Source organism: Gavia stellata, unplaced genomic scaffold (assembly GCF_030936135.1).
Source record: "Gavia stellata isolate bGavSte3 unplaced genomic scaffold, bGavSte3.hap2 HAP2_SCAFFOLD_61, whole genome shotgun sequence".
Classification (NCBI taxonomy): Eukaryota; Metazoa; Chordata; class Aves; order Gaviiformes; family Gaviidae; genus Gavia; species Gavia stellata.
This window is the reverse complement of record NW_026776479.1, coordinates 162,191-189,154: the sequence shown is the minus strand read 5'-3', so window position 1 is coordinate 189,154 and position 26,964 is coordinate 162,191. Positions and strand designations below refer to the sequence as shown.

The window sequence follows — 26,964 nt, the reverse complement described above, 5'->3', positions numbered from 1 at the left end:
CTACTTCAGTATGAACATAAGTAAAGTTAGACTTACTTTGAGCTCACAGTCATCCACAATCACTGGCTGTGTGAGAATTTCCTTTGATTTCTCAACTCCTATCACTTCTTGTTCTTCTACCCGAGAACATCTCTCACGAGTCATATGGTGTGCCCACGAATCTGGCATGACAAAAATTTCTTAAGTCAGGATTTCTGTTTATCGGGAATACAGTATCAGTGAAGTGTCCTGTGCCTGGAATACAGTCTCTCTCTGCAATGACAGAGGCAGACCCATTACCATTTTTTCACTGAGAAATGCTTGACTTTTACTTTCTTTCTGGCAAAAGCCAGTGCTCCATAAAAATTAGAAATTCAGGCACACAGAAAAGCACTAGAGAAAAAGGCAGGGTAAAAACAGGAAAAAAAAGTAGAGTCACGTTGCCATTACAGCACTGCAGGGTAAAACTCCAAAGTAATTTAGGTTAGGAAACACATCCTGCATTGCAAACATTAGGACAGAAGTCTTCTTTTCCACATGTGACTCTGGGTCCACATTGCTTGAAGTACAGCTTTTTAACTTACGCTGCTCCTTAGTGGAACAATACTCATACAATAAAAGAAAGTCAATGACTGTTTTTCAATTAGGTACCATTTGGAGAAACAAACTTCAGAATCAAAAGAACAGCAGCTGCAGAAAAACATGAGTTTGGCTACTATAACTAGAGGGGCAGCACCATTACGCAAGAAACACTGTGTGCTGATTTTAGAGAGATGCAACAGAAACAGCAGAATGGAATTAAAGAAGGCTAAAACCTAATAAACAGTGTAATCCTCCTCAGGAAGAAAAAGGAGCTAAAGGACCTGTTTGACCTTTCACTTACCATTTGAATCTCCGTCTTCAGAACTTTCTGCTATTTGGCAATCTGGCATTTCACTGTCCCCTCTTAGGTCTGAATGTTCAGAAAGCATGACACTCTTCTTTTCAGAAGCAGATTTAGCCACAAGGAGAACCCTCTCTCTTTCGTTTTCTGACCCACATTTATTTTCATGCCCATTTTTCTGTCGTTCTTGAAGTACGCTTCCATTTTCTTCCATAGAAGAATCCTGTGTGGACTCAACTTCCGTGCAATCCATGTTAGAAACATGTTCTTCTGGAGACTCTTCCGCACTCTCTACTTCATTTTGGTTTTCTGGAACTTTATTCTCTTTATTGAACTAAAATTTCCTCCTCTTTGCTGCGATACTTGAAGACGCTTTGTTCTTTCTGCGTTTCCTTTTTGACATCTCTACAAAGAGATATCAGAAAAAGTAAGCCAAAACATTACCAGAACAGTTCTTCCTTCAAAATCCAGCATCCTCATCTTACTTGACTTACAAGGAAAATTATCAAAGGAGCTCAGGTAACATTGTCTGTCTCCTTACATATGTCTAGAGAAAGAGTTGCAAGTTAATGAGGTCAATTTGCTATTAGATTTTAAAAAGCCAGCTACAGAATTTCACTCACAAAACCATCAGCTTCAAGATTTTATGAGCAGAAAATTCTTACTTTAGATAGGAAGTATTACCAGAAAGCAAGGTTATTAGGTGAAGTTGCTTACTGTCTTACTACGTGAACTAATATAGATGAACAGAAAAGCATTTGGAGACGAGCCCTTCTTCAAATCGGTTATAAAGCTGTAAACTTCAGAAGCTAAACACATGTTGGGCAGAGTTAAAGAGACAATTTTAAGGGAATATTTGCTGGAGAAAAATTTGCCTGTGAAGACTTACACCTCACACGCTTTCTGTTAACCTTGTTTAAAACAAACTTAGCATTTTTGCCTTCCAGAAAAACCCACCGTTCTTTGTATTGACGGAGTACTGCACAAAGCGCATGGGTGAAGTCAATGGCAAAATTCCTAGTCCTGTTATGGAGACCAGGAAAGTTCACACCATGTCATGCGTTTTAGCCGAGAGACCCAAGTCCCTTTGTTCTTTCATGTCCTTTTCACAGGAAAAGTGGGGAAATAATTGTCTTTCCTTTACATATCTATTATTATTGCTCCCCTATTTTTCTGCCCTTTCCCCCTTCAGTTGGAAATCACACTAAGAGGTGGCATAGATTTTAGCATTTGAGGGCAGGGAAGGGAAAAATACTGTTTCTCATAACTAAAAGCTAGTTGAGTATTCAGAAACTGCCATGTACAACATTTTTGACTTCAAGAGAGAGCAATTTAGGAGCCGTTAAACATCAGTTGGGTCATCAAGTCCAGTGTCTTACAATGTAAACCATCCACTGTACTTGAACTTCATAACTATATCGAATGAATGACCTCTGGATTTATCTCACGTTTTGGAGCAAATTAAAAACACTGAACGCCTCTGGCACAAAGAACCAGGCATCACAGAAACCTGTTATGTCACAAAACCAGAGAAGGTATCAGTGACTTTAGCACCTTCTCCAAGAAAGTCTGAATAAAATGCAACTTGCCTTCAGAGCACGGTGTACTGGAATCTACAGGCGCTGCTGGCATCTTCATCTTTTCGTTACACTTTGGGTCTGTTTTCTCACAGCCAGGAACATAGTTCTGCTTTGGCATTACACGGTAGTAAGGCGGAGCATACTTTGAAGAGCTACAACCTTGCAACAAAGAACAGATATCAAAGAATTGTGTCTTGCATTGTTGGTTACAAATACCGAGACAAGTCTTAAAATCATTAGCTTCAAAAACCATACCTCTTTTCTTGCGAGATTCTTGAATTTCTTCACAGCGTTGTTCAAAATCTTCATCCATTTCCTCTCTCACGATGGCATATGCAGTATCTCTCAAAGCACAAGCTCTGTGCCTAATGAGACGATCTGAAATTTTACAGTCAGAACTGAGTCTTTTCTACCAGCCGATGAAATCCTTTATTTTGATTACTTATCGAAAGATTTTGCTCTTTTCATAGATAGGTTCTGAAGGGTTATCTCAGTGAATATTTTCAGCATAACAACATAAAAGTTAATCATTAAAGCAAAAGCACTAGTTACTGATCAACACTTCTATCACAATTTCTTGTCCAAGTAGTTTAATGCTACAACATTTACAACCTGGCAAGAAATGCTCTCTGTGGATATTTAAAATGATCGAATCCCAAGTCTACTGTCCACAGACGACGTTTATCAATTTATACATTTTTAATTTTTCTAAATTAGGGATCAAAACACATTCTTACCTCCAGGGTCTTTATCTGGGTTGTACTGTAAAGCATTGCTGCAGATTAGATCGATGTCTTTTAGAAAATCTCCTGCAGTTAGGTACTGGTGCAAGTCAATCTTCGAGAGAACTGCCGAAAGGTCCATGGGCTGTTTAATGACTGCGTCATAATCAGGTACCTACAAATGAAATATGCGTGTTCAGAGATTTAACACGGTATCTACCAACATTAATTATTTTAATAACGTAAAATAAAGGACTTCTTCAAAACCCCAAATATTTATGACACATCCAAAGATATGGAAATTAACCAGTTAGTTGCTTGAAAATAGAAGGGCTATTTCAACTGGCTTTGAAGAGACAGACCAGAAGAGGGAAAAACAAGAAGCAGGGAGGTCAGAAGCACGTGTGGGGCAGAGAAGGGAGCAGACACCCAGAGTGGGATTCATTTCACTTTGCTTCAGAAAATCACAGCAAAGAAAGCTTTCTCAGTAGAGTCACCCGAGATTCTCTTTGTTGTTGGCGGGAAGAAAAAGGTGCAGGAATGCACCTTTGAAGTATCTGTCCTAGGCATCTACTTTTGCATGAGATAACTGGACCGAGAGGTGCCAATTTCTTTACTCAGACCATAAAAGGAGCCTAATGACTAGTAGAGATGAGGACATCTAGGTTTGTTTAGGTTATTTACATCTCAGAAACTAGAAGTAAAGGGAAAGACAAGTCAGTGGATGTTTAGGGGAACAGGACTTTGCTGAAATGCAAAGCTCTATTAAAACGACAGCTGACTTCCAAGTATATGCCCCTGGCTTAGACTTATTCAATACATTACATGAGAAAAAAAAAAGACAGAAGCGTATGGGAGGAAGAAGAAACCACACAGCCCTTATGGTTGATCTTATACGGAGGAGCCCCAGATGAAACAGAGAATAGAATCTTAGAATTTATTTTAAAAACTGCTGTTCTTACTCCTGTTCTCACAGAAACTACTGACAGTCAATTAAAGAGCTTTAGGCTTTATTAAAACAGTCCTATAGATACTGTTTATAATTATAAAGAAAGAGATCTCTCTGCTTTTCAGTGCTGTAACATGCCTACATGTCAAAGCCTTTTCATGAGTGAACTGTGTTGGCAGTCGGTCTAACTGGCAGTTGGTCTAACTGGCAGTCGCTCTAGATGATTGTTATAGGTCCCTTCCAACTGAAATACTCTAAAGTTCTGAAGGCATTGCAGAAGGAACCCGGGGCTTTCAGTGAAACTCAAATAACAGACATTTGAGGGCCTCAAGGAGTCAGCAAAAGTAAAAGCAAACTTCCTGCTTCTTGAAAAATCAGAATAGTACGGTCCTAAAAACAAAGACAAACCTTCCTATAAAGAGCACACAAACTCTGAGAAATATAAACATGCAGAAATTATGAACACACACAGATAAAATGGTATTACAGATCAACACTAATTTACCTCCTCTGGGTCGGCACGCTTTGTAAATGCTCTGAAACGTCTGTCACCGGCAAGTCTACGAGTCACATCCCTTAAGAAAATCCTAAGTTCACGCAATATATCCTCCTCCTGCTCCTCCAGCTGTCTTATTTCTTCCTCTGTCAGCTGTGGAGGCTTAGGCGGTGGTGCTACAGGCAGTACTTCCAAGTACTGCCAAGCTTAAAAGAATCAGAAACTTTTAGTCAATTTACGGTACTCAAATACAAGCCTATGAAAAATTATTGATAGAAAATTACCACCAAAGCAAATGCTGTAGAGCTGTTAACTTACAGTTAGCAAAGTTTTCTATGTAGAATATCCTCACCTGTCTTAGTTTTTGATGCAGGAGGTTTAGCAGTTTGATTTACAATTAAGTCCTCAAAAAATGTTCTTCTTTCTTCCTCATTAGGCAACTGGATTTTGAACACTTCATCATCATTGATAAACAATTCTCTTATCTAAAGCACGAGGAGAAAAGATATTTCAGATGTAAGGTCACACAAATTCATGTTCTGTTCCAAAAAGATGAGTGCCTTTCCAAATTAAACTGAATAATCACCTTGATAAGACAAACTGTGAAAAGGTGTCTTCTTGGCCTTAAAAGGCTGGATTTTCATAGGTTAGCATGGCAAATTAAAGTATCTTCTCTAAGGAACACCTCTAGAGTTAAAGCTCAATGAAGGGACCCTATGATACACTGATAAAGTGCTGACATTCAGCACCTCCTAGACTGCTTATTTTGTATTTACCTGCCTTGCTGTCCTTTAGTTTGAATCTTTATGGCAGCTATAGAAGGAACAGGCAGGATTCAGGAGACAAGTGTGGGCTTTTTTGGTAAGGTGCTGTGGTTTTTTTTAAAATTAATTTAAATGAGGTGTCTAAAGCTGCACACTTCCAAGTTTTACTCCATTTTTCAATCTCTACTACCAGAAAGTATGGAAGGAATTTCAATACTTATTTTAGAAAGAATTTATTAACCGTAGAAGAATTTCTGTAGAAAGTTAAGCCCTTTCAAAGCATTTGATGATAAACACATCTAGGCAACCCCCTCTCTCCCCCCCAGTAAATGAGACAAAATAATCAGAGCAGCATATTCACATTTTGAACACCTTCCTTTAATGCACACTCTCAGATACCTAGAAAGCTAAGCATATACTCTTACTGAATTTGTTAAGAAATACAACTAAAAATAGATTTCCAAGTTACTTAAACAGAAGTTGGAACTTAGCTTTCTGATTTGTAAAGCTTTCACCGATATGAAGAAAGAAATTGAAATTTTTAATAAAGAATTTAAATTTGAAATTACATTCCATCATTAAGAGTGTGACCATCGTACTTTCTCTGTAAAACTATCTTTCACTTTTCAGTAAAAGTATCTTTTTCCCATGTACATTTCAAGCACCGTATATTCTTGACTAAGTACGTACCTAACAATCTTGAAGTCACTGGAATTATTGTCTGAAGTAAATGTTTATGTCTGTCTAATAAGCATGAGTGTGTGAGAAGGGGGAAAAAGTTGGGTCAAAGTCAAGCTCTTTACTCAGAAAACACTTTAGGCAAATGCTTTCAAGCATTGTTTTGTCTAAGCAAATTTTAAGAGACCTGGTTAGGGTGCCTGAGTAATAACAGTATGAATTTGCTTAAGAGTGCACAGTACTCCAATGTTTAAAGGATTTATAAATTAACAAAAAACTGACTAAAAAAAGTAAGAAAAGTATCAACAGAAATACCTCTTCTGGGAGATCTGCATGACACACATCAGATGTTGCAAGCAGCAAAACTGGAGCAAATGCTGGAATGTTCTGCAGTAGTGTTGTAAAAGTAGCTCTCAATGTAGCTCCAGCAGCCTCCCACCACAAATGGATATGTGGAATATAAATGATACTTGGTGCTGTTCTTTGTGCTTCTCGCATCAACTGGTAAAATGAAAGCTTGGATAAGAAAACTAAACCATGTAGAACAGGCTAATAAATAACTACGCGTCAGTCAAACTGTCTTATGAAATAGGAGCACATGCAGCCAAAACATCAAAACAATCCAACAAAAGAACAACTCCTTAACAATAAGGTAAAATTTTCACTTTACTCAAATATGGACATTGCTACACAGACAGAAACTGACCTGAATCTCTGCCTGATTTCAAAACTACTTAGGTGTAAGGTAATGCCTAAAGAGCCTTACAACTCAGCTGCTGTGGTGGTGTGCCTGAAAAAACAAGACTAACCCTTGAGCAAGATGTATTAGCCTGGGTAAATCACTACACGACTCTGACTGCACCATTTTCAATTCAGAGTGCGCACATATCCAAGTCACTCTGAAGCACAGTTTGAACAAGCAAAGACCTATGTGAAAAGATGAGGGCTGACACTGTGAAAGAAGCCTGCTTACAATTCATAACTTCACGTACATTTTATAAGAGGTGACCAGTCTGAATAGCTGCCTGAATAGCTAAATCACTCACAGCCTCTCATTATCAATCAGACCAGATTACGTGCTTTGGAAGACCACAAGCCATTGCCTACAGATGGTACCTCGATCACAGAAGAGGACGTGCATCTACCACATGAGGGAAGCGGCAACAGTCCTTTCACATGACAAATTTCTCCGTGCACCCTTTCAGATTATCAATATTCAGGGAGTTCCTGTCACAAGATGGGAAGTGCACGTGGTATATCCAGGCAGTGACTAGACATGCTAGTTATATGACCGCAGGTGCAACCATCACATAACACAAAAGGAATTGTTCCTCTTATGTGACAAATGAGTATCCAGTCATGTAACATGTCCATCCTTACTTGTAGAGCTCTCAAATGCTGCTACTAAAGGTGAAAATATTTTAATACAGTGATGTCAAACAATGAAAGGGATTTCCTGCCTAAAAGTAAAAAGGAAAACAGCACTAAATCTGCTTATATTTAATTTATAGTATAAGAAAAACAAACATAAGCGTTCCATGAATTTTAACACTTTTACTGCATATACTGCAGCAGTACAAGCTGTATATGTATATATAAGAAAAGAAACACTTCTTTTCCCCAAAAGCTTGATTGCCTTACAAATATAATGAAAATGAAGGTTACAAAAAGTGCATGACAGGCAGTCAGGCTGCTGCAGAGCCATCTACTGGGAGCACAGATTCTTAAGCAGCAATGAAAACAACTTTCTGGATCCCACCGAGATGGGGAGGACTTCTTGCTATAAAGAGGGGTTTATTAGCAGCACCTCCCAGCTTCCCAAGCTGCTAGCAACATCCTCACTTTCCATTCCTTTGGAATGAAAGATAGGGCCACATGTAACATCCTCATTTGGTATCATTTGATCTAGCAGAAAAGTGGCTTTTCAGACAGAAGTAAACATAACAGCACATTCAAACCAGGCCACCTCCATTAACAATGAATTTTGCTTACTTTACTAGTTTATATACAGTTCATGAATCCTATGAGATTAAAGAGAAAAAAAGGTACCTGTGCACATGTTTCTTCCGATGATGTGATGCTAACAAACAAAACAGATAGGTCTAGTGTATAGACTGGAAACTTTTCCAGGGCATGTATTACTGCAGGTGCCAAATGAGAAGCTTGCCCGTATCCTGGCTCTCCAACTAGTAAGAACCGTGGCCTGCAAGATGTTGGCTGGTAATAAGCATTTCTAGAACAGGAAGAAGAAAACAAGTTTAAAAATGAGGTGATGAATAGGCACACAGATGATAAGGTTTTTTCCTATACACCTTTCTTTCTTTTTTTTTTCCCTTTCGGTAAATACTCTCCACGTTCCAGCAAATAATAAGCTGGTCTGTGATCAGGAACACTGTCAAAGCCCATTTTCTTTTTAAAAACCTTGTACCATACCTCCCTTAAGAAATCCTGCCAATCCCCAGCATGTCTGCTGTTCCTTTGGCTGGGTTAAGTAACGGCTCTTAAATCATACAGGGGGACTGTCCAGCCAAATACACATGTGACAACTCATCAGTAACCCGATATGGGGGAGAATAACAACTCTATCTCTCAGCACATGCCAATCTGGATCTCCTCACTGCCCGTAGACACTGATTTTCAGTAGGTCTTGAGTTTAAGTAGCTGTGAGATCTCTACATCTGTCTAGTTTAGCTGAAATTTGGCCATAGTTACTGGACATAGTGGGAAGGAAGGAGTAGAACAACATTTCTAGAAAAAAATTAACGTGGGCACTGAAACACATTAGCTGTATCTGAAGAAGTACACAAATGGACTGGTTAAATTACAGCAGTACACTCAATATGTATTAAGATGTATATTTATTTTATTCAGTCATTCTAATGTTTCATCTTTGAATTGTCTATTAATTTCCTAGTAATCCTGCTTTACTAGCATGAAACACATTTGTGAAGAGCATTCGTTTTTTTCCACCACAATACTATTGTACCTTTGCTGGCTGAAGACAAAGATCTAGAGACCTAACCAAGCTCAGCAGGTCAGAAGATTTTCTGGACAGCGCAGCAATAGAAAGTGAGAAAAATAACTGACCCACCAGTGACGACAATAATCTGTTTTTTTAACTGTCAGCTTATATGACTTCCACATTAAAATGTTAAAAAGTTAACATAAACTTAGTCAGTTAAAGGTACAAAATGCAGACATTGTTTAAGTTTTTCTCACAGTGTTTTAACAAACCATTTCTCAGTTCTGTTTCTGCTACATAATTCGCTGCTGGTTTAACAATCTTGGAAATTAGAAGGGCAAAAGATATCTACACGAATCTGTAGGGTTTTTTTAGCTAAAAGGACAGGCAGCACGTTTCTTTGGTCTTGAGTCTTTCAAGGAATGCCATGGATTAAATCAACACATTCTAATAGTCTGTGGACCACTTTGACTTAGGAAAAGAGGGCTGGGCCATTCAGTTTGATGGGTTATGGCAGTGTACTCCATTAGAACCTCAGTACCCAGCTGGATCTTCACGCTTACTTCTTGCAAATATTGATCACCCCCCCACACCCCTCCCCTCTACTTCTTCATCTACCACCCCTCACACCAAAACTGTTTACAGACACGGCCATCTTAATAATGCAAACATAAAGGGACAAATATGTACCTGCTAAAATTGAGGAATTTTTCCTTTTGTCTGCCAGGCATTTTAGGAGTTGGCTTATCTTCAAAGATTGATGGTGATTCCTCATCACTGTCAATCGCATAATTTCTTAAAATATGATTTAAACTGTCTGAAAGACAAGAGAGGTTTGTTAACTTTCCTGAATAGTCCATATCTCGCTCTCACATTAATACAGCTTCTAAATCAGTGCTGGAGACCCCTTATATTGTATTTCTTCATTTGAGGGCACATGCAGAATGTTATTTTCTGAAGAGTTTATCCTACCACAGATCTAAGGAGATTGCACAAGTCTCTACAAAGCTGTCCTACATCGCATGATTTGCATAAGGTATTCTCTCTCTGTTGGTGAAAACAACAGGAGGTTTCTTCCTTAGAATAAAGATGATTAGGAACTTCTGTAGTTCCTAGACACCTGAAAAACCCAACAAGGCCACTTCCTTCTGGAGCAGGTTCCCCCACTGGATGTGGGGAAATTAAGTGAACGTGGTGGCCACAGACTTCCCTTTGTCTAGGACTAGTGAGTCAGAATATACAGACCAACACATCTTCTAAATAAGGCTCCTCAAAGATCCCCGAAGGAAGAGATCATGAAAGGCCGACAACGGAGACGGGATGCAATTACCAATCCCTTAGCCTCTCTGCTTTTATATTGTTGGTGGGTTTCTGCCTCTTTCACCAATGCAAACAATCTACCAGCTCTACTGGGAGTAATACTGGTAGGATATTCTCCAGGGATTAGGATAATAACTAACTATTCATGGATCTCCGTTAATCAGGAGTGCAGCGAGTTTATCGATTTATTTGCTGTCACCAACCGACAGACAACTTGGTCAGGGTTGATGCAGTCAGGAGTGTGAGCTCACATACGCTATGCAAGCCAAGCCCCAGAGTATACGTTACTGAAACATTCTGATCTCATGTGCAGGCGTACAGTGTGATCCACAAACATTCAAATTAAGAGACTATGGTTAAAAATCACGGTAGCTGTAACACTATTTAGCTTAAACCACTTATACTTGTATTGTGGTTCCGACATTCTTCACAGGAATTAGAAGCATTCATGTAAAAATGCCCTCTCCCCCCATTTAAACATTTATTTTGAAAGAGGTGCCTCACACATTAAACCTTAAATCCATCTCTACGAATGATAAACACGATATTAGCTACTGTGAGAAACAGGGTGCTCTAGGAGAGAATGCATAGTTCTCTCCTATGTATTGCGAGTCATTCACAGCTCCCATCCAGCACTTCAGTTTAGAATCCAGAATAAAAACTATGCACGATATTCCTGAAATAAAGGCGTGCATGTGCATATTATAAAATCCTACTGTCATTATGGCTGAGAGGTTTCTGTATGTTGATTGCACAAATCGGAAGTTTTTGCTTTGGCAGAAGTTTAAAGAAGCGGCTACTATTGTTATACCTTGCTGTTGGTCCTTCTTTAGAGCAAGCTCTGCGTGGGGAAATACTCTCTGCAAGGCTTGTAAAATTCTTGCTAGTGTGTTTTCAAGCAGTGGTTTTGAAATAGGTGATAGTGCTCGCCCAGGTGAAGCCACAGCCCTCCGTGAAGCTGGAACAGTCTTCTGCATAGCCATGACAAAATCCTTCGCTGTTATTTTAATAGAAGCAATATCTAACTGCAGTTTCTCACTGCTTTTGTATATTTGAGGATAGCGGCGGCGCAGAGCACAGAGGGCAGCTTCAGCACATAAGCATTTAATATCAGCACCACAGTATCCTAATAAACAAAACAAGAATCAAATGTTATGTCAGTCTCAGGCAACACAGAAGTCAAGGCCAAGGTTTCCAAAGTGCAACACTGAAAGACTTTGTATGCAGCTAAAAATTAACAGGCTAAGAGATAATCCAAAGCGTTACCGAGCTGCAGAGAAGTTTTGTTACGTGGCTCGCAGCCTGATACCCTGCGCTTATGAAGCGGCCTCCTAATCAGAACTTTAGTCCTGAGGAAGATGCCCCAAAGCTCTTCAATGTTCTGAGAGACAAGAAGAAAATGACAAGAAAAGAAGCATCTAACTTTGTTTGCTCCCAAGGCGTGTCAGCTGCCTCACTCTGCAGCAAGGCACAAGAGCTCGGGTGCTGCCTGGTACAAGCTCAGATTCCTTAGGACTCAGTCACGTGCAGTGACTGACTTTGTTTTCAAACTTACCAACACATTTTTCAGCTAGCTCTTCAAGAAACATGTCCAGTGGCTTAGGGGTCCAGTCTCGTGTGTGAATCTTGAAAATATCTTTTCTAGCCTGGAAACAAAATGGTTGCATTTTGGTTTGTCCTAAGTTTTCTCTTAAAAATAAAAAACAAAACACAAAACCACCTCACATTAATAAAAATACTTTTTCTCTCCAATTCAGCAAAATCTCATGCTGACAGGCTCATTAGTTCATCAAATTTGGTTTTCTGCCAGTTCATTCAAGGAAGACAGTCCTAGCACTACCTTTCAAATTGCTACAGTTACTACGAAGAACAATAATTATGACTCAAACTCCTGTCATTGATCCAGAAAATGTCAAATGTTGCCTGTCTTCGTGTCTGATCTTAGCAAGACTTTCATTTAAGTATTTCCTGGTACACAGATTAATTATGGCAGATTTCTAGAATTCTTCCACAGTAGGGAACTGTGTATTATATCCATTTCATGGCACCTCCTCTCCTGTTCCTGAAAGCAGATAGAAACTGGAGGCAAATGTGTGTGTTAACTACACTGCTCAGTGCACTTTTATTAGCCTTCACTCCAATAAGCATTTTATCCTTTTTCCAAAAAGTGCTACTAAAAGAAAAAGCAATATCAGCGGTAGCCAGAGAAAAACCACAAAAACAGGGTTCCAGTTTTGCACACTATCGTCCCCCAATATGTTTTTGTTGCTATATACCTATTTTTTCATTGCTTAGCTATTGCCATTGAACTAGAAGCTTCCCAAGCCCTGCACCTGTGCAGTGTACTTCACATCTTTGTCCAAGTCGCTGTTAACGAGTACCAGTAAGAATGTCAGATCCCCAAATACTTATAGGTAACTCCCAGGATACCCAGCCTGGGAACAGTCCAACACAGGTACGTCCACTATCCATTCATAAACCAAGAACTGAGAGCAAGAGTGCTTCAGGGTGAAAGTGCCTAACTGGATTAAATAAGTAAGCAAACATGAACCGCTTTGGGAATGAAAAATCTTAAGTTGCTCCAGCACCAGCCTTGGTAAAAGTTGTTGTTAGCAGAAAGGAATTCTTGCGTGCACACCATTTCTGTCATTTTCCAGATGAGATAGCAGTAATTTATAGCTAATTCAGACATTGATCCTTACTTAAACATTTCAGTGACTAGCAGCATCCCCTTTTCTTGGCTGGTCACAGTGAAACCAAAATTAATTCTAGAACTACCTACTTGTTGAAATCATCTTAGTCATATATATTCAGTACCAGATCTGCCCTCCACAGCACAACGCAGCTCTCTCCAGACATCCCTCTTTTGTCCAAGTTGTACAACACTGATTTCGACTTTAACTGCTCCGTGATACTGCACTGTTATGTGATTTTGTTACAAAGAGGGACTTTGCCACATTAGCATTAGGGTTGAGTTTAAGTTCTGACCTCTTTATTTGGCAGGCTGAAGAGGAACTCTCGATCAAACCGTCCGGGTCTTCGTAAAGCAGGATCTATAGAATCCAGCCTGTTGGTGGCTCCAATTACCACAATCTCTCCTCTGCTGTCTAACCCATCCATAAGTGCCAGAAGTGTTGATACAATAGAGCTAACAGAAAAATATAATTTTCATTCACTGGTTTAGTAAATTTTGTTACGTTTTACATGACCTTCTCCAATGACCACTCAAAAAGGACAAGTTTTTATTGATGAGATGCTCCTTACTGAAAGACTCGTTTTAAGACATAAAGAAACAGACAAGGTAACACAGGTCTTGTGCTGCTATCAAGCTTAGTGAATTGTTTTCAATTATTGTTTAAAAACCATCTGAAGTTTAGTAGCATTGAATTACTAGTTTTCAGGACAAATGAATGTGTCACATGAAGTTAAATAGGTTGTGGTCTTCTTTTCACAAAGATCTAGCAGCTTCTATGTAGGTACAAAAAATGTACTACCTATGGATTTCGTCTTGTTCACAGGACCGCACAGGAGCAAGACCATCTATCTCATCAAAGAAAATAATTGAAGGTCGCATCTGGTAGGCCTAGAATGAAAACACAGGAATACTGACATAAGTAAACCAGCACAATTTTAAAGAGAGAAATGTCATGGTTGGAAAGTCACTGGAGCTAGATTTTTCCAACTAGCATCAGGGATCTCTACTAATGGAGCTAACGGAGTAAGTGGCACGAGTAACAGAAGACAGCAGCTATGTCAACCCGCTGAGACTGGGTGACAGGAAACAAATCATACCAGTAGTTTTTACAGCTATTTGGCAACCACCGAGAACAGAGCCAGGACTTAATTCAATTAGAGGTTCTGGAAGCAAGCTTCTGTTATGAATTTAAATGACCATGCTTGCAGCCTGCATCTGTTTCCCTCTGATCTAAAGCCACCGTCTCTTGCCTCTTGAAACCTTTTTTGTGGCTGTTTGATGTTTTTTTGAGGGGGTGTGTGTTACTTTGTGAGGTTCTCTCATTTGCTTTATTAATCTTTCCCAATACACCTCAAGATTTCAAGCCCCTAAAAAACCCACTGAAAAAAGAAACACTGACAATCCCGTTTCAGTGGAAGGAACTGACAAAACCCAAAAAAGAGTGAGTTCTTAAAAATATTGACCACAGAAAACTACAGTTACAACTCGGACAGAACACGTGGCACATTTCCACTTTACCTGATCAAACAATAAACGAAGCTGTCGTTCAGATTCCCCCGCCCATTTACTCAGGCAGTCGGCACCTTTTCTCATAAAAAAGGCTATTCTCCTGTCACCTTGGCTACATTCATTAGCAAGTGCACGAGCAACCAGTGTCTTCCCAGTCCCTGGAGGGCCATAGAAGAGACAGCCTCTGCAATTAAAAATACCAAAGATTCACATAAGAAAAAAACATCATGGCAAAGTACCTATTACAACCCTCATCCCTACAACACACAACTCTTCTCTCTAGCTTACACTTCACGTGTAAGAGAGCGGTAACAGCTGAAGCGTGAGAAAAGTCAAACCAGATGGAAGTTTTGTGTTCCTACACAACTCAACAAGGCAGTAAACAACATGAATAAAGAGGATCATGCAGATGTACAGAATCTTGAGAAATGATCGTAGTGTCCCAGAACAACACTTCCAAAACTGCTGACAAACTAACAGGGGTGGTTACAGCACAGTGGAGCCAAACAAGAACAAACTTCAGCACAGAATCTAAGACTGGGCTAACTTATTAATCACCAGTTCATTCTTCAATGATACACGGCACATTCATTCTTGTTTTCACAAAAGGCAAGATTTGATAGTAAAGCATTTAATTCTCCCGTAAAAAGCTTTAAGTTAGTGGACTTGGTCTCCCATTGCTAATGATAAACGAGGAGGAAGTCTAAAGCTGGGATGGTATTCTGCATTTCCAGATAAATATAGCCATCAGCTAGAAAAGCCAATACACTGCTGTTTCAAAAAGAATTTAAATGAATAAAGAAGCAAAACACAGATTTTGCTGTCGTTCTTTGTAATACTTTTAAAGTTACTGAAAGCAAAGGATTAAAAGTCCTATTTCAATATACCATGATTGAGTTTTGCTGACCAAGAATATGTAAAGCTAACAATTAAATCTCTAATAATTTCATTTCATAACTAAGTACAACAAACGCTGCAAGGTTCTAGTTGCAAGTCCTATCAATTGTAAAATTGATACTTGAGCACTTGAAAAAAAGAGAGTCGGTGGGAGAGACAACAGGACTTCCAAGAAACAAATTACAGTTGACTACCAGTAGGTAATTCCTTCTTCCTGCTTATAAACTAATGAAGTTGACTTGTACGTAGAACTCAAAACAAAAACACTCCAACCCTGCCTTTTAAAAGCAAGACACTTTCAAAGTATATTCTCCCCACACAGTACATCTTCGAACCTACATATATTCTGGGTTCTATCCATTTTTAAGAAATTACTTTTTACTACTGCTAAAAAACCCCATCAACACTCCTGAAAATTTTGAAGCATGGAAACATATTGATACCTCAGTTGAATATTCTCATGAAAATGGGTGACCAGCAGGTCGAGGGAGGTGATTCTTCCCCTCTACTTCACTCTCATGAGACCCCACCTGGAGTACTGCGTTCAGCTCTGGGGCCCCCCACGTAAGGACAGGGACCTGTTGGCGCAAGTCCAGAGGAGGGCCACAAAGATGATCAGAGGGCTGGAGCACCTCTCCTATGAAGACAGGCTGAGAGAGTTGGCATTGTTCAGCCTGGAGAAGTGAAGGCTCCGGGGAGACCTTAGAGCAGCCTTCCAGTACCCAAAAGGGGCCTACAGGAAAGCTGGAGAGGGACTTTTTGCAAGGGCATGTAGTGACAGGACAAGGGGTAATGGCTTTAAAACTGAAAGAGGGTGGATTGAGATCAGCTATAAGGAAGAAATTCTTCACCATGTGGCTGGTGAGGCACTGGAACAGGTTGCCCAGAGAAGCTGTGGACGCCCCAACCCTGGAAGTGTTCAAGGCCAGGTTGTATGGGGCTTTGAGCAACCTGCTCTAGTGGAAGGTGTCCCTGCCCATGGAAGAGGGTTGGAACTGGATGATCTTTAAGGTCCCTTCCAACCCAAACCATTCTATGATTCTATGAAACAATGTCTGTTACCTTGGAGGTTGAATTTTGAATCTCTCAAAGACTTCTGGGTAAAGCAAAGGAAAAACGACCATCTCTTTTAAAGCTGAAATGTGGTCAGAAAGACCACCCACACCATTAAACCGTACCTAAAGATAAATTCAAAAGAACACATTTTATATGTTAAAGAAAGCTGCAACCTTGATAAAGTTCCATCAGAAATTGTATGTCAGCACAAAGGAAATGCTCTGGGCAATTTTCAAACTGCTTGAGAGAAAACTGTAAACCAAGGTAGCTGTAGACAGCACGTTATTGAAAGCTTTCATAAGCACTGGAAACATCTCACTGACACAATGAACTAAAAATACTTACTGAACAATCTGTTTGCATTGGATCAACGTCAGCCAGACTTGCTCCAATTTTCATTCGATCCTTGTGAATTCCCTTCAAATCATCTTTCCGAAAGTTTAGTGGAAGACACCTGATTTGAATTAAGAAGAAAGAGAAAAGCGCTTTCTAACTTAGGATGCAGCTAGAAAGTTTTTGCTTTTATAACAATGGCAAGTGAATGCAGAAAACCTTACAAATGAGCTTAAACTTCCTAAATAGTTAAATACGTGTTCAAATTGTTTTCTATTTAATGTCTGTGAGTAAATAAAGGAAAAAGGTCACTGCAGGCATTAAACTGGGTTTACTTTAACAACTCTTAGCAGTTACGAATAGCCACACCAGTCAACACAGCACATACATGAATGCAAGCTTCAAACAAGTTATTCCCTATGTGGAGACTGTGAACTGACCTCGATTTGTGTGATGAAAGAACCCCCCAAAACACAGTGACATCTTTCAAAGATTTTTTGCTTCTACATTCAAAAAGTTACAGCCCAAGGGGATACTTATTTCAGTGCGGATTAACATTATAAAGGCTGCCCACCACTGCTGGTCCTTCCCAAGGACTTTGGGATGCGTGTGCCAGAAGACACACATGTCTGAAAGACACTGGGCTGAAAACCTGTTTCTTAGATTGTTATCAAAATAGTTTTTCTAGACCAATTGTTAAGTAATAAGAGCACCGTCATTTCCTCTATTTATAACATTTTCTGTTACGATGGTTTTCTTTCGGAATAAACTACTGTAAAGCACAGGAGCAGTAGAGTTTTACATTTAAAAATTACATAAAAGTGTTCCTCCCCCCATTCCCACCTAGAAATCAAATTGCTTATTAAAAATCAATTCTAAAAATCCAATTTTAGAGAGTCCAGTTACAGTCGTCAGTACCAAGAGATACGATTAAATATTGCCACAATTTAGAAACTATACAAGATGAAGAGGATAACAGTTCACGGTTAGACAGGTGCAGACTCCTCCCAAGTAGATTTCTCCCTCCCCTACACTCCAATTTCATTAACCTTTTTGAATCTCTGTTACGGCTGCACTTCCTACGCCTCTCCAAATGCTCTTCGTCATCAGATGAGGAAGAGGATGTGGAATCCCTGTTGTGGACTGTGTGTCTCCGTCTGCAAACATTTAAACAAACAAGCGAAAAAAATTGAAGTACAGACTAAGTGATATCAAAATTTAAATGAATTGTATCTCAGAATTTACTTTGAGATCTATTAAGTTTCCAGATCAGTGTACTCCTTATGAATCTGATTTCAAAGTACACTACATGATTTTCCTTATGACAGCAAAATTCAATTTTTTTTAGGAAGGGAAAATGTTTAACTAATTTGCAAATAAATTTCATGAACAAATGACGCATTTTGTCCAATCTCTCTCTCTCACACACAAATAGAGTTTCACTTAGCATTATGTACCCACTCCGTGAAACATAAACCTTTTTAACTGATTTAAAAATCTGGCTTCAGAAACCCTTCCTTCCATAACTGTCTGCTTTCAGGGATGCTAAACAAAGTTCTCATATCTAGCAAGAGACAGCGTTCTCCATGCTTCAGCTGCTTACAGGACCCAAACCCCCTTTGTCATTACTCTTGCCATTTATCATCTATAATTTCATTTAGTATTTTTCTTGTTTAATGATAGTTTCATACAGAAACATTAACTGATTGCAAAGAGAAACCAGAATCAGTATTTGAGTGATTAAAAAAAATTCCACTAAAAATTCCATACAGGCTCTCCCTCTAACTAAATTATCTTCAGTTTTAAGAAAATAATTGGTCTCCTTCAAGACTGAAGAGTCTAAAATTTTCAGAGTGAGATTCTGGCTTCAATTCCAGAACAAAAGAATTTCAGTTATACAATCTCAGCCACGACCTCCATAATCACCTCATCAGTGACCACAAATACTGCATTTAAAAAAAAAATCTAACGGCTAATAAAACGTATAGTCTCCCCCCCAAGATTTGTTTTCTTTATACCCTCAGACTACCACAGCAATAATCATACTACTAATCTGTAACTACCACCAATTCAAAACCCTTGCCCCTTGAAAGCATTATTCAGTAAGGGGCCTGACAGCATTCTTGATAAATAAGAACTATCACTAACCATACACCAACCTGTTAGTTCTTTTGCAGCAAGAGCCTTGTGACTGAGCACTTCTAAATGAGTATCTCTGTCTGACAGGTGAAGACCGGCCCGAAAGATAGTTCTTACGTTGCCTTGGTTCTGTTGAAAGCAAAGAATTTAGAATAATGTTACAAACAAGTTTAAGAGAAAGCAGGATAGTGAAAGAGGCAGAAAATGTGATGTGTTTCACTGATCTCTCATTTCAGGGGAAGTTTCAAGTGATTGGGGGCGGGGTGTGTGTATTTATTTTTTTTAAATCAGCGCACAGTAGAAGTGAAAAAACGCACCTACTTTTTAAGGAGAACTGAAAACCACAAGAGTAAGGTTATCAATTCTGTTTAATTACCATTCTCTCAAGGATACATAGGTCATTTTTTACTGAAAAACAACAGGAAGCATGCCAAATGGCAAAGAAATACAATGTGCACAGGATACATACATTTAATAAAATCTAACTGCAGAATGAAGGTAATAAATTTAAATAGGAGTTGAGTGTGTGTATACATTTTCATTAAAAGAGTAGCTCGCTTATATGCAAGAAATTAGCTCTTAAGAGAAACTGTGCATATAACCTACTTTCCAGTGGAGCTTGATAGCGCTCAACAGTTTTCCTCTGTCGAAAGTCATAACGCTTTCGAGTGTCTTCGCTTTCTTCTGATGAAACTACTGTAAATCGACATAATGTTAAACTGTTTAAGTACTGTTGTAAATGATACTAAATTCAAAATGCACTGCACAGATGCCTATAGGTTTTACTATTACCTTCATGTTAATGACACAATAGATCTGAAAACCTGCAAAACCTTAAGACCAATTTATGCAAGACACATTCCAGAAATTACAATACACAGAGGAACATACATATAGATATTGTTCTGTCCTCACTGAAACTGCTGGGTGACGTCTCATCAGTCTTAGTAACAACAATACTGTCATCTTGCTTAGCTAAGATGCAGCTCCTGTGAAAACCACTATTTCAGAAAGTAATTCCTTGTTATTTTGAGAAAGTGTTTCACAGAAATGTTTTTAATACTCTACAGTGCTAAGACTAAGCATGGTAATCTAGCTCCCAAACCCTAGCTCAGCCACATGAGCAATAATGGGCAAGCCACAGGTGTGAACCTCCCCAGTCAGAAAACAATGTCAAATGCATACAGTTTATGCCACTAGCTTCTGTAAAGTAACTTGAAGTTTCTTCATGAAAGACAATATGAATGCAAAAGACAGCGTATAATTGTCTAGCAGGTTCTTAATAATACCCTCTCACATTAATAGCTGGACACCAGGTGAGGAATGTACATGCTCTGTTCGCCTACCTGCTCACTAAAATTAAGTAAAATTTTATTCCTTGGAAAGCACTACCCATTTTTTTCTTCCCCCCAAAAGGTCTCACTGCTTTCTGAATGCAAGATAAATTACACAAGATATATAGACAGCACATGGAAAACTGAAAAATTATTTTGGCACCACTACCATCCCAAGTCCTTGGTACTCCAACGCTCCTGTCACAAAGGCATGAATTTCTCTGCTTTTCTGCTCCTCTAGTCCTTCCCCTTGCTCCACTCATCTTCTTTACACCACCACTGACACGCTTTCCTTTCCCCACTCCTTCCTGGCATGATTTTAATTATAGAAGTATATTTTAGTTTTTTCCTAATTTGAAATTCCAGAGTTTTCACTTTGATCACAAATGAATTGCCCCATACTCTTTCTTTCTCATTCAACATACGATTTGTAATTACTTTCTACAAGTCTCTCCTGCCCAGCACCCCTACATCCACACACTTGAACCAAGCCATATAGAGGAGGTCTGATCACCAAGGTGCACACCTGGGAGCCACGGGTTCAATCATGAACAGGCCACGGACTGTTCTCTGAACAAGATCACCCCAGTGCTCATTAACACCTGGACATCTAGCTTGAACCTTTTTGTAGGTCTCCATTGCCAGTGGTCAAGTCTTACACAGGCTGTGTAACATGTCCAAGATACTGCCCTCACTGCGTATTGCATAAATCATCTCTTATTCAAGCTCTGATGGTCTGATGGTCAGACAGGTGATCAGGCGCAGGGCACAGTCAGACAAGCGTACTGACCAGCCAACTATTTACACGTGACTGGCCCTTTTTATACCCTTGCCCCTCTACTTGCCCACTCTTGTTCCTCCCAGAATCACCTAAACCCCACCCTTGTCCCGCCTTTGGTTCCTGCCCTAAAGATCCCATAAGTCCTGGGTGAACTGCTTTTCCCCTGCATCCCACAGTATGTCCCACCCCTAGGCAGTAACCCCTTAGTCGGAAAGGTGATCTGGAGAGCTGCCCCCGATGACTCATCCAGATGGGTTTCACCCCTGGACGCTGGGGCGGATGGGGCGGATGGCTCCGCTGAGACAGCCCTGGGAGGGGCCCAGACAAGGTGGCTCTTCCTCCTTGACTGGAGTCCTTGGTTTGGGTCCCTGCCTGCCGTCGTGCACCCCTGTGCTCCTCTGGGCTTGTGCAGATAGGACTTTGATGGGCTGATGGCCCTGGGAGTAGCCCGGCGGGGTATTATTTGGGCTCCCCCTCCTGCCACTGTCTCTCTGAGCTCCTTTGTGGGTGTGCAGAGGAGGTCTACCGCAAAACCTAACACCCATCGGCTCAACTACCGCCACATCCTTTTCTGTCCTTGAGTACAGTCTCGACCCATTCTGTTCCATCCAGAAAGCTCCTACAAGGATCGTTGGACTGACTGCCTTAATCACAACTGTCATTCTCCTTAAAACCTTAAAGTTTTTCCCCCTCACTTCAAACATAAAGTTAATATGGCCTTTTACCATTTAACCTGATTCCTCGTGTTATTTCCCGCTGAGTACCGGGATGACAGCTCCTAATTACAGGACCAGACAGCAGCTTTCACTGACTACCTGCTGAACACAAAAATGAACAACACTGTCTTCTCCCCTGCTGATCTTCATCCTCTGGAGGAGCTTTCCATACACACCGGGCAGCGTCCCTTACTTCCTGAAAACTCTTGCCGTACTGCTCAAAACCGTGAAAACTGTCCTGCTGCTGCTGTTGCATGATCACTCTTTCTCATTCTGAGTAATAACGTCCATTTCTTGTATTCCCACCTGTTTTTTTCTCTGAATATCTGTTCTGAGCTCTCTGCAGTACTGCCCTGAAGTCCGTGACTTGTAGTGTCAACAGCAATATAGATTTTTTAATAGATGAAAAATACCGAGTAGTTCAGCTCATCTCAGTTGTTTAAGACAAGGCTTTTGGCTACAGCGTAGTAAAGAAAATTTAAAACAGAACTAATCTACAGTGCCACCTTGATTATCAGCTATTTCTTCAGCAGCTCTTTGGATTTCTTTCTCTCCTTGGGAGTACATATCGAGGTTTTCCTAATTAAAAGAAACGAGAAAGATCAGTGACAAATATGCAGAAAACCCGACATAGGCATATTGCCTGCCTACAGAGTAATATTATCAAGGCACTCCAGAGACAGAAAAGATTAAATTAAGGTATGGGAAGAGAGAACTGGAACATCATTCTGGCATCCAGAATTAGTAACAAGAATTTCTGCTCTAAAATAGGGTTTAGTACATGTGATAGTTAAATACTGATCCAGATACAAAACTGAGGGTATCAGTTAATTACAGGTTAATAATCCAAGAGTGTGGCAGAGCCCAGGAAAAAGCAATCCCTAGCAAACAACATAAAATTTGTGCGGGCATTTGAGAGATGATATACAAAGTACTATGGACAATTCCGGTTTCATTAAAAAAAAGGATTTCAGATCTAAACAAAAAAACCTCTGAAAGCCGGCTATGAAGATGTTTAAAAAATGAAGTGCTTGTCATTCAACAAGACAGGAGAAGAACTTAATTTAATAGAGCAAAACTAAGACAGAGGAAATATGATTGCTGTATATAATTTTAACGTAAGTTCCTCTAAGGACAGAGGACTATTTAAGCTCACAGGCAAGGCTGGCACAAGAACACACATAGATAAAGCAGGCATCAATGAATTCAGCTTTCAGTAAGATCTGAAGTGAAAACCCAAGCCCTGAAACAGCTGTTTGTAAACAGTGTCCATTCAAAAATCATACGGCAATTCAGAAAGCATAGTATAAGACATGTATTTCAGCATATCACTGCTCTTTCATGTCTTCTGAAGAAGGTATTTTCTTCACCCTTAGAGCGTATCTGTAGCATGATCATACCAGTAAGATGTTAAATTATAATTAGAGAGCAAAAACAAATGTTATTTTAGACTACGCTATTCTTTGGAAGAACTTATTTCAGCTCAATTAAAATTACAACTACGTAATTCCCCTACGTGAAATACACTACTTATACAAAAATAGTAAAATAAATTTGTATCTACTTCTTCTGCATTGTGGAACACCCCAAGGTCTTCCATCATTCGCCGCCTACGCATTTTCTCCGTGTCATCCATTTTTTGCAAGACTGCTTCTGCAGTACTAAGATAAAAAGTTAACATGTAAGAGCAAAGACAGGCAAGAACAAAAACACCCATTTAAGACAGTACACATAATCAATATGATATTTTAATACAGTATTCATAAAGCAAGAATCATTGACAGACAAGTTTTTAAACACTACTTAAAAATTAGATCAAATGTTCAAGGTTTTTATAGATTTAAGAACAAGTGTTTGAGATTTGCAAAAATACACTGTTTTCAGGTTTGTTTTCCCTCTCGGTGAGCACAGTAAAAAAAATCCATTTAAGCAAGAGAAAAATAAGAATTCTAAAGATCATAGTAAGACAACAGAAAGAAATTATGGCAGTTTTTAATAGCACTTAAGTTGTTCTGCATGATAGCATTAAGTAATTTTCAGCTCACAGCCTTCCTCAGACAACAGGCTGCTTGTTCTTCTCTTAACTGTAATCTAAGTTTTGTGCTGGTTTTCCATGACTAGACATGCTGGAAAAAACATCCCACTGCTGTTACACTTGGCAAACCTTTCCGAAAACAATGTCCATTTGGGCTTCACAAAGAGAATTAAGCCATGGACAGACAGGCAGAAACACTGGGACTACTTCACTTTGGCTTTATCCAACTTTCCTCAGTATCTTAACTCAACCAAGCATTATAAGAACATTCATAAGCATGGAAGAAAAGTTAATTAAAAATGAAGGCAGTTCTGATGCTAAGAAAATTCATTTAGAGGGCAAGTTAAATCTACTGAAAGTCACAACGTAAAGTGATCTTCTTGGTTCACAAGACAACACATAAACCCACCGAGCCCATACATAAAAGATGCTCTCGTATGAAGACCTCTCTGCAACTGGCAATCCCAAAACAGAGACACCAGTGGCAAATTTCAACATTGGCTGTGCCCAAATTCTTTACACATGAAACACCTTCCAAATACATCCTCCCGCACATGCTCTCAGACCTGGAAGTCTTAAGCAGCCACAAGCACCTATTTCCAAAAAACAGGTTAAACAGTTTTGCTGCCAAGTACAAAGGCCCACACCTTACACAAATCAATGTATTAACAATAATTACAGGACATACCAGTGCAGGCAGAGGAAGAGGAGGAGACCCTACCTGATCAACGACCACGGAATGTTAGCGGAGGTTGCCAGTAACAACCCAGAAGTTCCAAGCTGCACCACCCTGGTGGAACTCTACTATGGAAGGCACCTGCAGCCCAGCAGTTGTCACACGGATGTACCGTATACGTAAGAGCACGTAGGGAAGTCTCAGCCTGAGCACTGAATACATTTAGCTCTTGCTGCCAGGAATAACAATACCTTTTTCTGTTGTCAAAAGAAGGAGAAAGTCCCTAGCCAATATGATGCCATAGCAGAAAGGCTTGCTAGTAAGGCTCATTTTAGTAGCTTTGTAAGATCATGAAAAAAACCCACTTACTTTGTTATAAGTTTGTCGAACAAAACAGATTGATTTGTAATGGTGTAACGACTTTGTTGACGTCTGCAGCTTCAGCGGACCTCCAAATCCCCGTTTTCTTCATGGACTTGTTGTGCAGCTTTTGCATCAGCTCTGGTCTTCAGTGTTCTGGTGACTACAATGCATTAATGTATAAAATATTTTGAGACAGAAAATACGTTAGTCCCTTTATTTCACCGTTGCTCTAGTAAAATGTAAAAAAATCTGCAGTGGCTTGATTTTTTCTTTAAATACTGAATTGGAAGTTATTGTCATCACCACAGCATTCAACTTAAATTAATTATGTTTACCTACCTAAAAGCATGACTTGTATAGCAATTTTTTAATAGACTGGGAAGCCAATCTGATGAAAACAAACACGCAACTTTTGTTCCATGCAGGAAGCAAGTTCATTCCAGTTACTTCTTTCTGGAAAAGTGAAAACAACAAATACCTCTCTCTAAGGTGTTTTTACTCCATCCATGTCAAATTGTATCGAATAGTTTTTTTAAAAAATTATTTATGTGGGAAGTCTCTTCTTAAGATGCGTGGTTTTAGTCCATTGTTTAAGCATGCATCACTCATTTTCTGCATCCTGACACAAAAGCTCTAGAAGATAAGAAACGTCTCAAGATAAACTCCCAAATAGCAAAGAACTCAAAGGCTTGCCTGCTTTAAAAACTATCTGCCCAGTATTTACCACACAGCATCCTTTGCCACGGGTCTGTTACTTGCACTATCATTAAAACAGTTAAGAGAGGTCAGTGAGGAAGTAGTGCACAATTAGAACTTGAATTACTACACACAAAGCGCATTTCAGGCCCCTTCCTGCGTTCAGCCCATCCATGGCTGGCAGGACGCTGCCTGGAAATAACGCATTTTCCCAGCTGCCAGCAAGCAGCCTCACAGCACCAAGCCTGCTTGTGTACTCAGCACAGTGATTCAGTTCCAAGGTGAATCACTGAACTTCAGTGACACCTTCCCCACATCAGCGGGTTTGTGCGCCTCATGACTGAATTACTTTTTAACTCAAATATTACCTCCTATTTGCAAGAACGATTTTCAATTAATTTGTGTCCTGCAGACTCCAGAAAATCCGTGTCACAAAGAAACCTGAGCTAAGGAACAGATTCTCAGGCACTAGTGCCTAAGAGCAGGCTGGAATTCACGCTGTGTTCTCCCCAAGCCTGACAGGAATTAATAGCATATCCTCCTATTCTCACCTACCTCTTTTCGTAAAACTCATAGGAAATTCACTATCTTTTCACTATCTATTTTCACAACTTCAGCTGCTTTGGGTTGATGCGTTCAGCAGTTTTTGTGGCCAAGTTAAATAGATGGTGTGACCAAACGCAATCCTTCTCAGAAACCAGAGTAAAAAGGAATCCTAGGGAGTTACCACTACTTACCTTCTTTATATTCTTCCTTTTTTTTGGTCTGACTTTGGCTTTGCCAACCGCCTACATTAAGAAAGAGAACAGAGGAGAGAAAGAAGAAAAGAATGATTGTATTAGAATATTGTATAGAAGTCTTGTATTGTACTGTTCCCCATCAAGACTAGGGAACCTGACCAAGTTTGTAATCCAGTGCTCCACATCATGCAAAGAAAAGCCTGTGGACCACACTGAGGATTCAGATCCCAAGTCTGCTGCGTACCATATGCAGACAGTTCGGTAAGGACGCAACTTTCCTAACCGGCTAATCTTGAAGTCTCAATAGTGCAAATAACATCTCAGTAACCAAAGCGGAGGAGAGATCTCAAAGGAGTTGGGAAAAGATGCACGTTTTTTATACAAGCAGAAGACTTTTACTAAGAAGAGTGATTCTGGTTCTAAGACACTGACACTGACATTAACATAATCATACTCCCCCGCAGATTTTTAGCTGTAGATTTATCATGATGTGACTCATTGTGCATGCTTTCACTTTTCCTTTTAATTCTATGAATTGAACAGAGATTGGACATCTAGAAATACAATACCTCGTAAAGCGTCTTCGACTGACATTTTCACTTAATATTTCCTTGCTTTTGTCAAAGCTAGAGTCTGAACAGGGCGGCATGTTTTTTCTCAT

At 39.6% G+C, this 26,964-nt stretch overlaps 1 pseudogene; it reads right to left on the bottom strand.

Moving 5' to 3' along the window:
• Positions 1-26,964, bottom strand: LOC132321006 (ATPase family AAA domain-containing protein 2-like; annotated as a pseudogene).